We start from the raw sequence: 12,822 nt of genomic DNA on the forward strand, positions 1-12,822 counted from the left end.
TTTTACCCCATTCAGTAACAATTAGGCCTGGGCAATAAGAGAAGCTGAGGCCATCGCTTCCTGGCTCTTTGAGCTGTGGCGCAAACGTAGTCTCTGTAGTGCCTTATCTCCAGGGCCAGCTCTGGCTTTTTTGCCGCCCAAGCAAAAAAGCCTCCCACCGCCCCCCCCCCCCCCCCCCCAGCACGGCAGGGGAGGGCGGCGAGCCCGGCCAGCGCTCCGCTGTGGTGACGACGCAGGAAACAGAACGCCAGGTTTGTTGGTAGCCAGAGAGCTTTACAAGCCTCTTGCAAAAAGCCTCCCAGGAAAACTTTTCCTGGGGTTTTTATTTCTCTCCTTGCTTTGTTTACAACACTTCTTAGTGGTTACATTCCTGCGCATAGAAAGGCCAGGCAGTATACATGCACATAAGATAACGAACCCATCTCTTGAGCGCGTGAACACCAGCTGCGAGGAAACAATCAAATCAGCCAAATAAGTTTCTCAAACATAGGCGCTAGAACAAGGTCACTCCTGCCTCATTGCTAAGGGAACAGTTTGCCGTTCTTCAAGGCTTGTGATTAGGGAGCAACACATTCCTACACTCCACTCTCCCCGGCGGCCAGAGTGCCAGGGGGAGGGCGGCGAGCCAGCCGGGGCTCCGCTCTCCCCGGCAGCCAGAGTGGATGGTTCTGTTTTTCATCTTTGGATGATTGAGAACAGCACTTTACTGTGAGAAGTACAGATTTAAGAATTAAGGTCTGGTGATGGGTGCACAATATATATTTAGAGTTGGCATTTCTTTAGTTCTGGAAGAAGCCTCTGTTGGTAAACCCTCCTAAAACAGCTTAGCTGTTGTCTAATTGTGTTCTACAAAGTTTTGGAAATGTCATAAGTTCTTTGAATGTGTTGCAGATGGACTAAGTTCCAACATTCCTGAAGGAATACAGTGTGCAATAATAATCAAGTTTTCTATCAAAGCATTGTTGGTGTTATTACAATGGATGGCAGTAACTTAGGATATGTCTACGCTGCCATTGGGACAACACGTGTAGTCATACCTGAGCTAACTGTGACCAAGCTAACTGGCTAAAAATAGCGGAGCTGTGATGGCATGGGATAGCCATGAGAGTAAATAGCTAAGGTTCTAGACAGGATTGTATTCAGGTGGCTAGCCACTCCTCCTGCTCATGCCGCTGCAGCTACACTGTTTTTTTTAATGAAGTAGCTTGATCATAGCTAGCTCGGCTATGTCTACACATGCAACAGTCATGCCTCCCTAGACATACTATTAGTATGAATTTCCTTTATATTTTAGACAAGGACAATCTAGCCTTCATATTGCAGAATGTCCATCCAACCAACTTCATTTATACCAATCTTTAGGCCTGCAACCACTTTTCCAGATTACTTAAATTTGTGCAGGACTGTGTCTCTCTTTGAATCTTTTTGGTTTTAATTACTGACATTAACGAAGTACTGTCCTTCAAGCAAATAAAATATTCGTTACACAAAAGTGACATATTAGCCATCTCATACTTCCACCTCCATTTTACTGTCCACAAGTTTGTCCACCCCAACTTCGATTTCTGGCAAATGGTCTAAAGCCAAAGGCATCTAGAGAATTCCAGTGAGCATAGTGTATGATTATCTTTCTACACCCTAGGTTATGAGTTACCATTGCATCAAAATGAATTAGATTCCAAAGTCAACATGTGATATACACAGCAAAGTTTTAATTAATGTCTTTGTCTAAAAGCATGTTATATTATCAAATAAAGAAGATGAAAAGGCTGTTAATATACAACACAGGGTTATTAGCCTTAAATCATACACTTAATATGTGAAAAGCGTGGAACTATCCATCAGTGGCTACTGTACTCTGCTACTGTGTAATCCAAGATGGTCCTATACATTCTTTGGCTATAATTTAAACTCAAGTACAGTATATGTTAAATATCATTTATTATTTTCACTATAGGGTTACAAGTTGTGAGAGAGAACCCTCAATATTGATGCAAAAATTATATTAAAATGAATATAACTTATTTTTCTTTTAGGTTTCTACAAGTTTGTTTCCGCCTTTACTGAATATTGAGATATAGTTACAAGTATCAGAGTAGTAGCCGTGTTAATCTGTATCCGCAAAAAGAACAGGAGTACTTGTGGCACCTTAGAGACTAACAAATTTATTGTAGCATAAGCTTTCGTGGGCTACAGCTCACTTCATCGGATTCCTGTAGTGGAAAATACAGAAGGAAAACACACACACACACACACACACACCATGAAACAATGGTGTTACCATACACATTATAAGGAGAGTGATCAGTTAACGTGAGCTGTTGTCAGCAGGAGAGAAAAATAACTATTTGTAGTGGTAATGAAAATGGCCCATTTCCAGCACTTGACAAGGAGATATAAGGAACTGGGAGGGGGAGATAAGCATGGGGAAATAGTTTTACTTTGTGTAATGGCCCATCCACTCCCAGTCTTTATTCAAATAAATTTGTTAGTCTCAAAGGTGCCACAAGTTACAAGTATGTTATAGCCAGGATACTTGAAAATATAAGAATATATATTATGTTTAGCTAGTTATGTACAAAGTGCTCAGACTAATCAATGAAATTCAAAAAGGTTATGCTTTTTGTCTCCCAAGGACAAGCAAATGTTCGCAATATAACCCTTCCTTAGTCATAAAATGTTTACTATTCCAAGTGTGTTTACACAGACTGTGGGATGCAGCTTTATAACTTCTATTTAACTTTAATATTGTATACCATGTTTTGAAATATGTATATAAGGTAATTACTGTGATTCAGGCTTTGTATAGAATATTTGGTCTGTAATTACAAATTACATTTGTATACTGCAAATCGTGGGTTATAAATCTAGAAACCATTTGATCAAAAAGCAAACAAGCCAATCAGCGTGTCTTATCAAAGACTAGGACACATCTGTCTTGTATAAGATATCAGTTTAGTGTAGATATGATCTTTATCTCAATAAAATAGATTTTTGTAGTGTATTTGTTTGAGGGGAAAAGCCCTTGCTGTGTAAAAGAATGCAAGAATATTTTTATTCAAAAAACTCCAAAAGAAGTAATGCTTAGGATGTGTTACCAGAGCTATAAACCAAGTCATAAAAGTGAGTCTTGTAGCCCTCATCTTTGCAAAGAGAAATCTTAGTTTACAGAAGATACTGATTACTTCCAACTCATATTTCCACTTGAGTGAAATCTTTTATTGTTTCTCAAATGCTTAAGATGTCATAAGCTTCTCTTTAAATGCATATTTGCAAATATTCTGTATTTAAATGCAACCGTTCATATAATAACTGCCTGATATTGTTATATGAGTAGTAGGATGTTTTATGTACAAATATAGCAATGTCATTTAATGCTAACCTAGTTACTAATGTAAGAAGCCTTTTAAGTATAGAATATTTATGTTAATAGCAAATTAATTAATTACTGGCAGTGCACAAGCAAACCCTCACTCAACTCCAGAAGACAAGAATCCTCTCTCCAAAAATTATTATAAGAATCAACTTTTTAATTATTAAAGCTTAAGACTTTGTATGAGTTATTTGATTTGACTGATTTGAGAAGTTTGGACCTTGGAAAACAGAATTTCATTTCATGTCAAACCTTAATAAAATTTTAAAATATCTCACAAAATGTACTGAACAAAAAGGAAGTTAAAACTAACTTTAAACATTACCTGATATTTTCCTGCCACAAGAAGAACAAAAGCAATTAGAAATGTTGCATATTCAGGAACTAAGCCAACCATGATGCCAATGAAGGAGTGACAGCATCCAACTTTGAATCTAAACGTGCCTGAAAGAGATGTGTTTCTTGGAAATAGGAAGGATGAGAAGAGTATAAAACTCTGAAGTGAGTGCCCCTCACATACACACATCCCCTCTGCTACACTGCTTAGACAGCAAGCACTCCACAACTCTTTATGTCCTTCTCTACGAACAAGCTGCCACTGACAGAAAAGAAAAACAGAAGAGTCAAGAAGAAATGAAACCAAGGAAAACCTCCCCCAGACTTCAGCATGGATTGGTGAGAGCAAGTTAACTAAGACGCTGCCCAGCAATTAAATTTAAACTTGTGTAATGATTTTATTGTGATATTGAAGTGCTGTTGTAACTTAAGATACTAAGTTCTCCTATTACTCACCAGATGGTTAGAACGTGTTCCTGGAAAGGAGACAGGGGCTAAACATTGGTAAGTGGAGAAATACTGTGATTTAATTGGATTAAAATTAATATTTGTAGTGGGCATGTCTCAAGACTAAGTAACTGATTTAAATATTTTCTTCAATTTCATATGATTTAGTTAAGATTGGTTACTTTGCTCATCTATAAACTGACTACACCTCTACCCCAATATAATGCGGTCCTATATAACGCGAATTCGGATATAACTCAATAAAGCAGCACTCCGGGGGATGGGGCTGCTTTACCTTGTTATATCTGAATTCGTGTTACCGCAAGCGGTTCCTCTGCACCCACGTTACTTGCTGCGGCCCTCCCCGGGGCCCCCCCGCCCCAGCTCACCTCCATTCCGCCGCCATTCTCCCCCCTCCCTCCCAGGCTTGCTGCGCCAATCAGCTGTTTGGCACGGCAAGCCTGGGAGGGAGGGAGGAGAAGCGGAGCTGCCGCATGCTCCTGGGAGGAGGCGGAGGCAGAGTGGAGGTGAGCTGGGGTAGGGGGGCCGCAGCAAGTAAGGGGAGGCGCAGAGGAACCACTCTCCGCTCCCCGCCCCAGCTCACCTCGGCTCCGCCGCTGCCTCCTCCTCCTCCTACGAGCACACCGCTCAGCTCCGCTTCTCCTCCCTCCCTCCCAGGCTTTCCACGCCAAACAGCCACATGCCTCTCTTGTAGCCAGCTGTTTGAATAGGCGCTCATACAGCTCGTGATCATTGTGGTAGGATCAGCAGAGAGAGGACATCTAGAGAGCTCTGGTTGCTGAGAAGTAACCTTTTTTAAAAGCTGCATCATTGATTCATTCCCATATGTCCTGGGAGTGTCATAAACAAACATCATGTTCTGGTGTGCTAGATCTTGCATTTATATATCTGTACTTTACATTAGTTGACTCTAACTAGACAACTAGTGAATTATGGTGAAATTATGCCTTAAGTGTCTCTTCCACACAAGGGTCAAAAGTGAGATGGAGATCCTTGCTTTTGCGAGGATTGGATCCTACCAGCAGAATATCAGTAGGGTGGAAAGGTGGCTGCCGGCCCCTTACATTTCTAAATGAAGGTCACTTTTCAAGATACACAGTGTAGTTATGGTATCATAGTTCTCAATTATGTCTAAGGTTTAACTTCTGAACCAAGTACTTTGTCATATTTTTTGGTTGTTAGTGAAAAACAGCTTACAATCTGTGGACAGAATCTCTACAAAGTTCAGAGGGGTGGTATGAGAAGAATGTGGGAAAGTACTGGTTGAAAAGGTAGAGCTTCATTTTACTGTCAGTAAATATTACTTGTTCAGAGCATCTATGCAGCACTGGTCTTTGGGCCTAGTGAAGCTGGACCGTGGTGTTCCACTTCTGTGAAGGGGTCTGTGCAAATTCTCTCTCATTTAGTCTGAAATAGCATTCTATTGTCCACTAAACACTTCTGTCTTGGTGGGTGTCCATCAAGTATCTTCTAAACTATTTAGTCCTTGTTTAAGCCAGCAAATGCCTTTTATACATTGGCATGGAATTTGGGAAGCTTGCTCAGGTCATGTATATTGTCAGCTTCACCGATTGTGATTCACTGTGCTACCGTGGCAAATGCAGCCTATGAGCCAAGTCAGCTATTTATATTTATAGCAAGAGCCAGATCCTCAGCTGGTTTAAATTGGAACAGGCAGTGGAGCTATGCCAGTTTACACTACCTGAGGATATGCCCCATAGTTTTAACTTTTAATTTAATCTCACAGTTCTAATGTAAAGTACTATTTTACTAGTTTAACGACATAATTTTAGAGCCCTGATGCCACTGAAGATTGAAAGGACCTAAATTCATAGAATCTCTCAAAGATTTAATCTACAAGAGTATTCTGAGTCTGCCCCCATAGGTTCTTGAACCAACGTTAAGCTCCTTTTTATTGTCTAAGAAAGAAAACCAGCAAATTAAATACTTCTAAAGATATGACTAATACATTCCTAAAACATAACAGGTTTCAGGGTAGCAGCCATGTTAGTCTGTATCCTCAAAAAGAACAGGAGTACTTGTGGCACCTTAGAGACTAACAAATTTATTAGAGCATAAGCTTTCGTGGGTTGTAGCCCATGAAAGCTTATGCTCTAATAAATTTGTTAGTCTCTAAGGTGCCACAAGTACTCCTGTTCTTTTTAAAACATAACAGAAGTTCCAGTTAATGTTATGATTAATACATTGACACCAAGCTGTTTATATGTCCCAATCAGACACCACAAAGTGCATTTTTATTTTTGTTCAGTGCTGTGCTAAAATGGACTTATGGGCTCTGCCACTCTCATCTTGGCTGCTATACCTAGATGGCCCAGTGCATCAGCAGAAACATTCTGGTGAGCAGCTCCAGGTTGGGTGAATGTCTGATAGGATAGATCCTGTGTCAGCTCTGCCTGGCTCAGCAGAGTTCTCCAATAGCATTCTGGGCAACAAATGCGTAGTCAGACTCATCATTCATCACGCCAAAGAAAAAGCCAAGATTGTGTCTGTGACGGATTGGATCACAGAACCCCCCTGGGAACTGCCAACTGATGTGCCAAGACTACTTCTGCCCCTGCTTTCCCTGTCAGCTTGGGACTCCAGCACCCTGTCTTGTTGAGCCAGACATGCCAGTCTGCTCCAACACAGAGCCAGGGTCTGAACCACGTGCCCCAAAGCTGCAGACTTAACTGAAAGCAACTTACAGAAGTGTTCCTGTCTTTAACAGTCAGATGCCCAACTCTCAATGGGGTCCAAACCCCAAATAAATCCGTTTTACCCTGTATAAAGCTTATACAGGGTAAACTCATGAATTCTTCGCCCTCTATAACACTGATAGATATGCACAGCTGGTTGTCTCCCCCCTCCCCCCAGGTATTAATACATACTCTTGGTTAATTAATAAGTAAAAAGTGATTTTATGAAATACAGAAAGTAGGATTTAAGTGGTTCCAAGTAGTAACAGACAGAACAAAGTGAATTACCAAGCAAAATAAAATAGAACATGCAATGTCTTTCTTATGTCTAAGAAAACTGAATATAGATAAAAACCTCACCCAGTAAGCTTCCTTTTACAGACTAGTCTCCTTCTAGTCTGGGTCCAGAAATCACTCACACCCCCTGTAGTTACTGTCCTTTGTTCCAGTTTCTTTCAGGTATCCTTGGGGGTGGAGAGGCTATCTCTTTAGCCAGCTGAAGACCAAATGGAAGGGTCTCCCACAGGCTTAAATAGACTTTCTCTTGGGGTGCCTCGTCTCTCCTATGCAAAGTCCAGCTCCAAGATGGAGTTTTGGAGTAACATGGGCAAGTCACATGTCCATGCATGACTCAGTTTTTACAGGCAGCAGCCATTGCTTACCTGCTACCTTGAACGTCCTCATGTAGACTTCTTATGTGGAGTGGAGCCTCCCAAGATCCATTGTCCCTTAAGTGCTTCTTGATTGGGCACTTAATTTGCACATTCCTTTCTCAAGAACCTGACCAACTGCTTTACAAAGGCTACTTAGAAATCAAGCAAATATACAGCCACTATTCCTAACTTCAAGTACAAAAATGACACATGCATACAAAGAGGAGGAATGTATTCAGTAGATCATAACCTTTTCATAGATATGTTACATGGCATATGTAGCATAAAACATATTTCAGTTATATATATACATTCATAAGCATATTTCCATGAAACTTTATGGGGTACACTGTCACAGTGTCCATTTTGTGAATCCGATCTCACTCAAAACCAACTGGACTACCCTCTCTGCCAGGGCTAGCAGCCCACCCCTGACTGCCAGAGACTTGAGGGTTGCATGTCAGATGACACCAACCAGTCCAGCTATGGATCAGATACTTCAGATCTGAGGTATAGCTGGGACAGATGAAGATGCCACATAAGGCTTTTTCTTGAAACCTATTTCCAGAGACGATATTCCCACCTGGTATTCTCCCCCATGGAAGTTTCCCTCAAAAGCCAGCGCCAGCTCCTAACCCACAGCCATATAAAAGAGGTTATGTGGGAAGAGCTATTAGTTATTGGGCTTCTTGAAGCAGCATAAGTAGCAAAGGACATAAGTAGCAGCTAAGCATGAAATCAGCTCTTCCCCATCCACCCACCCTTAGCCTCATGTGACCACACCAAGATGACCAAGGGTGACCAAAGGGGTACTGTAGAATCCAAATCCATCTAATCTTTTAGACTCAAAGAGAAAAATCTTTCCTCAGCTGTTCAACTAAATAACAGCTTGTAAGTGACTTTTGGTTCATTTTATAGCTGATCTAAGGGTGAAGCTCAACAAATCAGACACTTCAGTCCTTATGACCTGAGATGTTTTAGAGAGAAAATTCTAGGGTGGTAGCCCTAGCAAGAGCTACTCCTGAGGCTCCCATCTCCAAGGTATATTTCCATGAGGCTATCATCAGGATTAAGACCCTTCTTATTCTAGCAGACTTGATAAGATTGTGACTAAAGTTCAGCATCACCTGATGCTAAATTCAGCTTCCCTATGTCCTTCTCCAAGTTTCACACATTTCCTAAAGAACAAAGTTGAGCTCCACATTGCTTCTTAAGTTTTCTGCTATAAAAAAATCCCATAGGAAGGCGATGTATCTCCTTCTGACCCTAGGCACAAAGAAATAGATAATTATTTTTACAGCCTAAAATTACTTCCACGCAGCTTAACATGCCCTTTGCTTTTCAAGACCTCCTCCTGTTGTTGTTTAGCTATTTCCCTAAGGCATCTCTCCAGGAAACTAAAAGTTGTTGGATTTCTATCTCATGGAGAGCTCAGTTTGCATTTGACACAGTCATGGTTTTTCCTCAAAGTTTTTGCATATTCATGGTGGTTAATGTGATTTACAAAATGGTACCGTGCCTTAGACCTGGGACTCTTAGACACAACTACTTGTCTGTTTCTTGGGGAGAGTAGGTGTTTTATGGAACCTTGAAACAAACCTTTAAGAACTAGCTGAAAATAAGTGCTTCCTCTCAGTAACCAAACAGGACAAATCAGACTTCCCACATTTTCTCTTAAAAGGGAAAGCTCTCCTACAGATCATTGGTGAATTATCTGAAGTGCAAATATAGGAGCAGGTGCCAGCAGAGTGACTAACAGTCTAAAATCATTACTAGTGTGGTGTGGGCACCCTGGTTAATTGAGTGGACCCCAAATTCCAAGTTATGCTTGAAGGTGGAGAACCACACTTGCCTCCCAAAGCCCAACTTCTGGGGAGGCAGGAATTAACACCATAAACAAATACTGCACTCAGATATAATGTTAATGACTTTAGATTGGCAGGGCCAAAACCTCAGTTGGTAAAAGGGACCATTCAGAGTCTCCTATGGGGTGTCATACCTACCATCCCATAATTGTACAATGTACTGAGTCCGGCATGCTTAATTACACAAAGTACTAATATCTTACCCGATAGACTCCAACCAGTCCCCCAGTTCCCCTCTCTGTCCCAAAACAGTTTGCGGTGGTCACTCAGGTTTGGGTATGGTGAGAGCTCAGAGTGGTGAATCCCAGTCCCTGCTGTATCCCCAAACATCTATCCCAGTAGTCACCATGCTGGTCAGGGCTTCTGCAACTGGCTGTGGCTGAGTCCCCGGCTTGCTCTTGGATCAGCCTTTTAGCACAAAGTTCAGGGTGTATTTGGGCCTGCTCCCAGCAGCAGAAATAGCATGGTGTACTCTCTACCCAAGCCTGCAGTCTTCTCTAGTTAGTCCAGAACTGACCAGGCAGCTGGCAACCAATTCCCTTCCCAATTTGGGCAGAGCTGAGCTCTTGCTCTGGAGTGACATTGTTCTCTTCTAATGGAAAGTGAGCCAACAGCAGGGAGCCAGGAGTGGGATTTTCTCCCTGTTCTTTAGGCCAGTGGTTCTCAACCAAGGGTACGCATACCCCTGGGGGGTACACCGAGATCTTCTAGGGGGTACATCAACTCATCTAGACATTTGCCTAGTTTTACAACAGGTTACAGATAAAGCATAGTGAAGTCAGTACAAATTAAAATTTCATACAGACAAAATGAGAAAGTACTGTAAGCAATTTATAAGAAAGTAAGTAATAGTGTGCTGTGACACATTTGTATTTTTTATGTCTGGTTTTGTAAGCAAGTAGTTTTTAAGTGAGGTGAAACTTTGGGGTACCAAGACAAATCAGACTCCAGGAAGAGGTACCGTATTCTGGAAAGGTTGCTCTAGGCACTGCTCTAGGCAGCTGGGTCTCCGGGATGGAGGGACCAGCTCCCTTCTCTGCCACCCCCAATGAATTAGAAGTTCTGGGACTAGGGCTGGCCTTTTCACCATGTCAGTGTGAAGTTGGTGGCTCCACACTAGAAAAGTCAACCTAGACCCAGAGTTTTTCTCATGGCACCAAAGGAAGCACTTGGCAGTTTGCTTCCCTTCCCCTAGATGCTCCTCTGGGATTTCAGCATTCATCCAAGAATTTCAGAAAATTAGTCAGAGTCAATTTTCCTATAAATTCCCTCAAGCCTAAACTCCAGGAGACCCAACTGGGGGTTAATTTATGACATCAGCAGGGCAAGCTCAGACATTCTCAGGAAAGCATCATCAAGAGTCAGTGGTTAGGCAGGTTAAACTGGGCACCCAGAAACTGCAGCACCCAAAATTAGTGAGTGCTTTTGCAAATGTAGGTCTTAATGTCTCTATTTCTCAAGTTCCCCAGTGGTAAAATGGTAATGATACTTACCCACTTTTTTAAATTGTTTTAAGAGCTACCATAGCTCTCAAAGTACTGTACTGAGCGCTTAATGTTACTATGGCTGAACAGTATTGTGTACACTGAGTCCTTCTTGTTACTTTGTTGTGTGTAAATATGTGACTATGAGCAGCATTTCTCCACCCAACACATGTATATAAACAAATGTGCACAGTTTTCTTTCTTAAAGTGTATATTGAGGCCCAGAAATCACTGCTGTGATTTCATATTTGGCCTCTTGATCATCTATGCAGAGATTTGACTGTAATCTAAAGATTAATGAGCTAGTGCTGAGTTAAGATGGCTGGCTGGCCTTGGATAAGTATTTTTAGTAATATATGTCCGTCCTATTTATTTGATTACTATGAAAAAAAAGTTAAATCACTTAATAATTGTTAGACATTTCTGCTTTTTTCCAAGAGCATGAAGGTTACCTTTCGTTCAGCAGAGCTGACAACTTCAGCTTTGATTTCATTTCAAGCAATTATGCTGTCCATTGCTCTTTAAACATTAGATATTTACCAGATGAGACAGGTGTTCTCAAAAGTTTTCATACAGTGGACCATATCATTCTAAACAGATTGGCCCATGGAAAACTTTCCTCCCATTCATAATCAGGCATAGCACTGCCCTTCCCATTTGCAATCAAATAACATCCCTAGGCAATTACAGAAATTGCTTTGTAGACAAATCATATCTGGAAAGTGATGTACTTTTAGAACTGGAACACAGGTATGGGGCTGGCACCTTGTTACAGCTATAGCGGCACAGATCACTCGCAAATGTGCTATGGACCACAGTTTGGGAACCTCCTGAATTAATCTTTCTAGACTGATGTCTTCAGCCTATTCTGCAGATATTTAATATGTTTTGAAAGAGTCACCTCCTGCCCCTTGCAGCAAAGGTGGATCTGAACTTCATAATAAATAGATTGAAGTTAAAGTCTTTGTTCTTAAAACTATTGAGGCTCTTTTACAAATGCTTAATTTAAATTTATAGTTACTGCTAAATTATATTGAATTTGTTTATACGAACACTTTGTATACAGGTTAGCATCTCCCCACTCCAAACTTTCTAATCAGAAACCTGGGTCAGATTAAAGGAGATTCAATTAAGATAGGTGGGAGAGAGGGTTATATTCTCCAGATAATGCAAATGCATGGTGAAGATTTCTCCATCGCTGTAGCAATTTACAAGTAGTCGATCTATTGTAGGGTGGATTCTGCAGTACAGTAACTACTTCAAGAATGTCCTACCTTTGCATTAACTGAGAAATACCAGTTTCCCAACTGAAATAATTAAAGTCCTCAGCTTCTTGTAGTCTTTTTTACTTTTGAAAACTGAAAGGACAAAACACTGAAGACTAAATTCTCCACCCCACCTAAGGTGCAGATAATGGAGCTTTATGGAGCTGGTCACAGCTCCCTGATGCTATGCTGCATGGCTCCAGCATAAATTAGAGCTGACACAGGTGACCTTATGCCAATGGACAATCTGGTATAACAGATTTTCACTCCACCATTCCCCTCCCTGGACCCAGCAACCCCCACCATCCCTCTACAGTGAGCACTGTGGCCTGAACTCAGCAGGATGTATCTAATCAGTATCATAAAGCAGCGGAGTATGTGTCTGAGAGACAGATGTCAATACTCTGCCACCCTAAGAATTTTTCTTATTTCAAGATGTCTCACAGTGAGAACCCCTTATACCACTAACAGTTGCTAACAATAGTCCCACTGACTCCTGCAAGTAATTGCTCACCAATGGGCATAAGGGATAACAATCTTGCTCATTGAGGGAGTATGGAACTTTGAGTAAGGAGCTCCTGAGTTCTATTCCTAGTTTTCCTAAAGGTTTGTGTGTGGCCCTGCATAACTCACTTACCTTCTGTTTCCTTCTCTCTAAAATGGCCTAAACCTTAGAGCAGGG

The 12,822-nt window shown here is 41.3% G+C and overlaps 2 long non-coding RNA genes across 2 annotated transcripts in view; one reads left to right on the forward strand and one right to left on the reverse strand.

Moving 5' to 3' along the window:
- Positions 1 to 3,964: 3,964 nt before the first annotated feature.
- Positions 3,965 to 12,822, forward strand: part of LOC128840251 (uncharacterized) — a 17,350-nt gene continuing 8,492 nt past the window's right edge. Inside the window, exons 1-2 of the long non-coding RNA XR_008445619.1 lie at positions 3,965 to 4,048; positions 4,169 to 4,213. This is a non-coding gene — a long non-coding RNA (uncharacterized LOC128840251). The remainder of the gene's footprint in view (positions 4,049 to 4,168; positions 4,214 to 12,822) is intronic.
- Positions 8,116 to 12,822, reverse strand: part of LOC128840252 (uncharacterized) — a 15,675-nt gene continuing 10,968 nt past the window's right edge. The window contains exon 3 of the long non-coding RNA XR_008445620.1: positions 8,116 to 8,792. This is a non-coding gene — a long non-coding RNA (uncharacterized LOC128840252). The remainder of the gene's footprint in view (positions 8,793 to 12,822) is intronic.

The sequence above is a fragment of the Malaclemys terrapin genome, chromosome 7 (genome assembly GCF_027887155.1).
Source record: "Malaclemys terrapin pileata isolate rMalTer1 chromosome 7, rMalTer1.hap1, whole genome shotgun sequence".
Classification (NCBI taxonomy): Eukaryota; Metazoa; Chordata; order Testudines; family Emydidae; genus Malaclemys; species Malaclemys terrapin.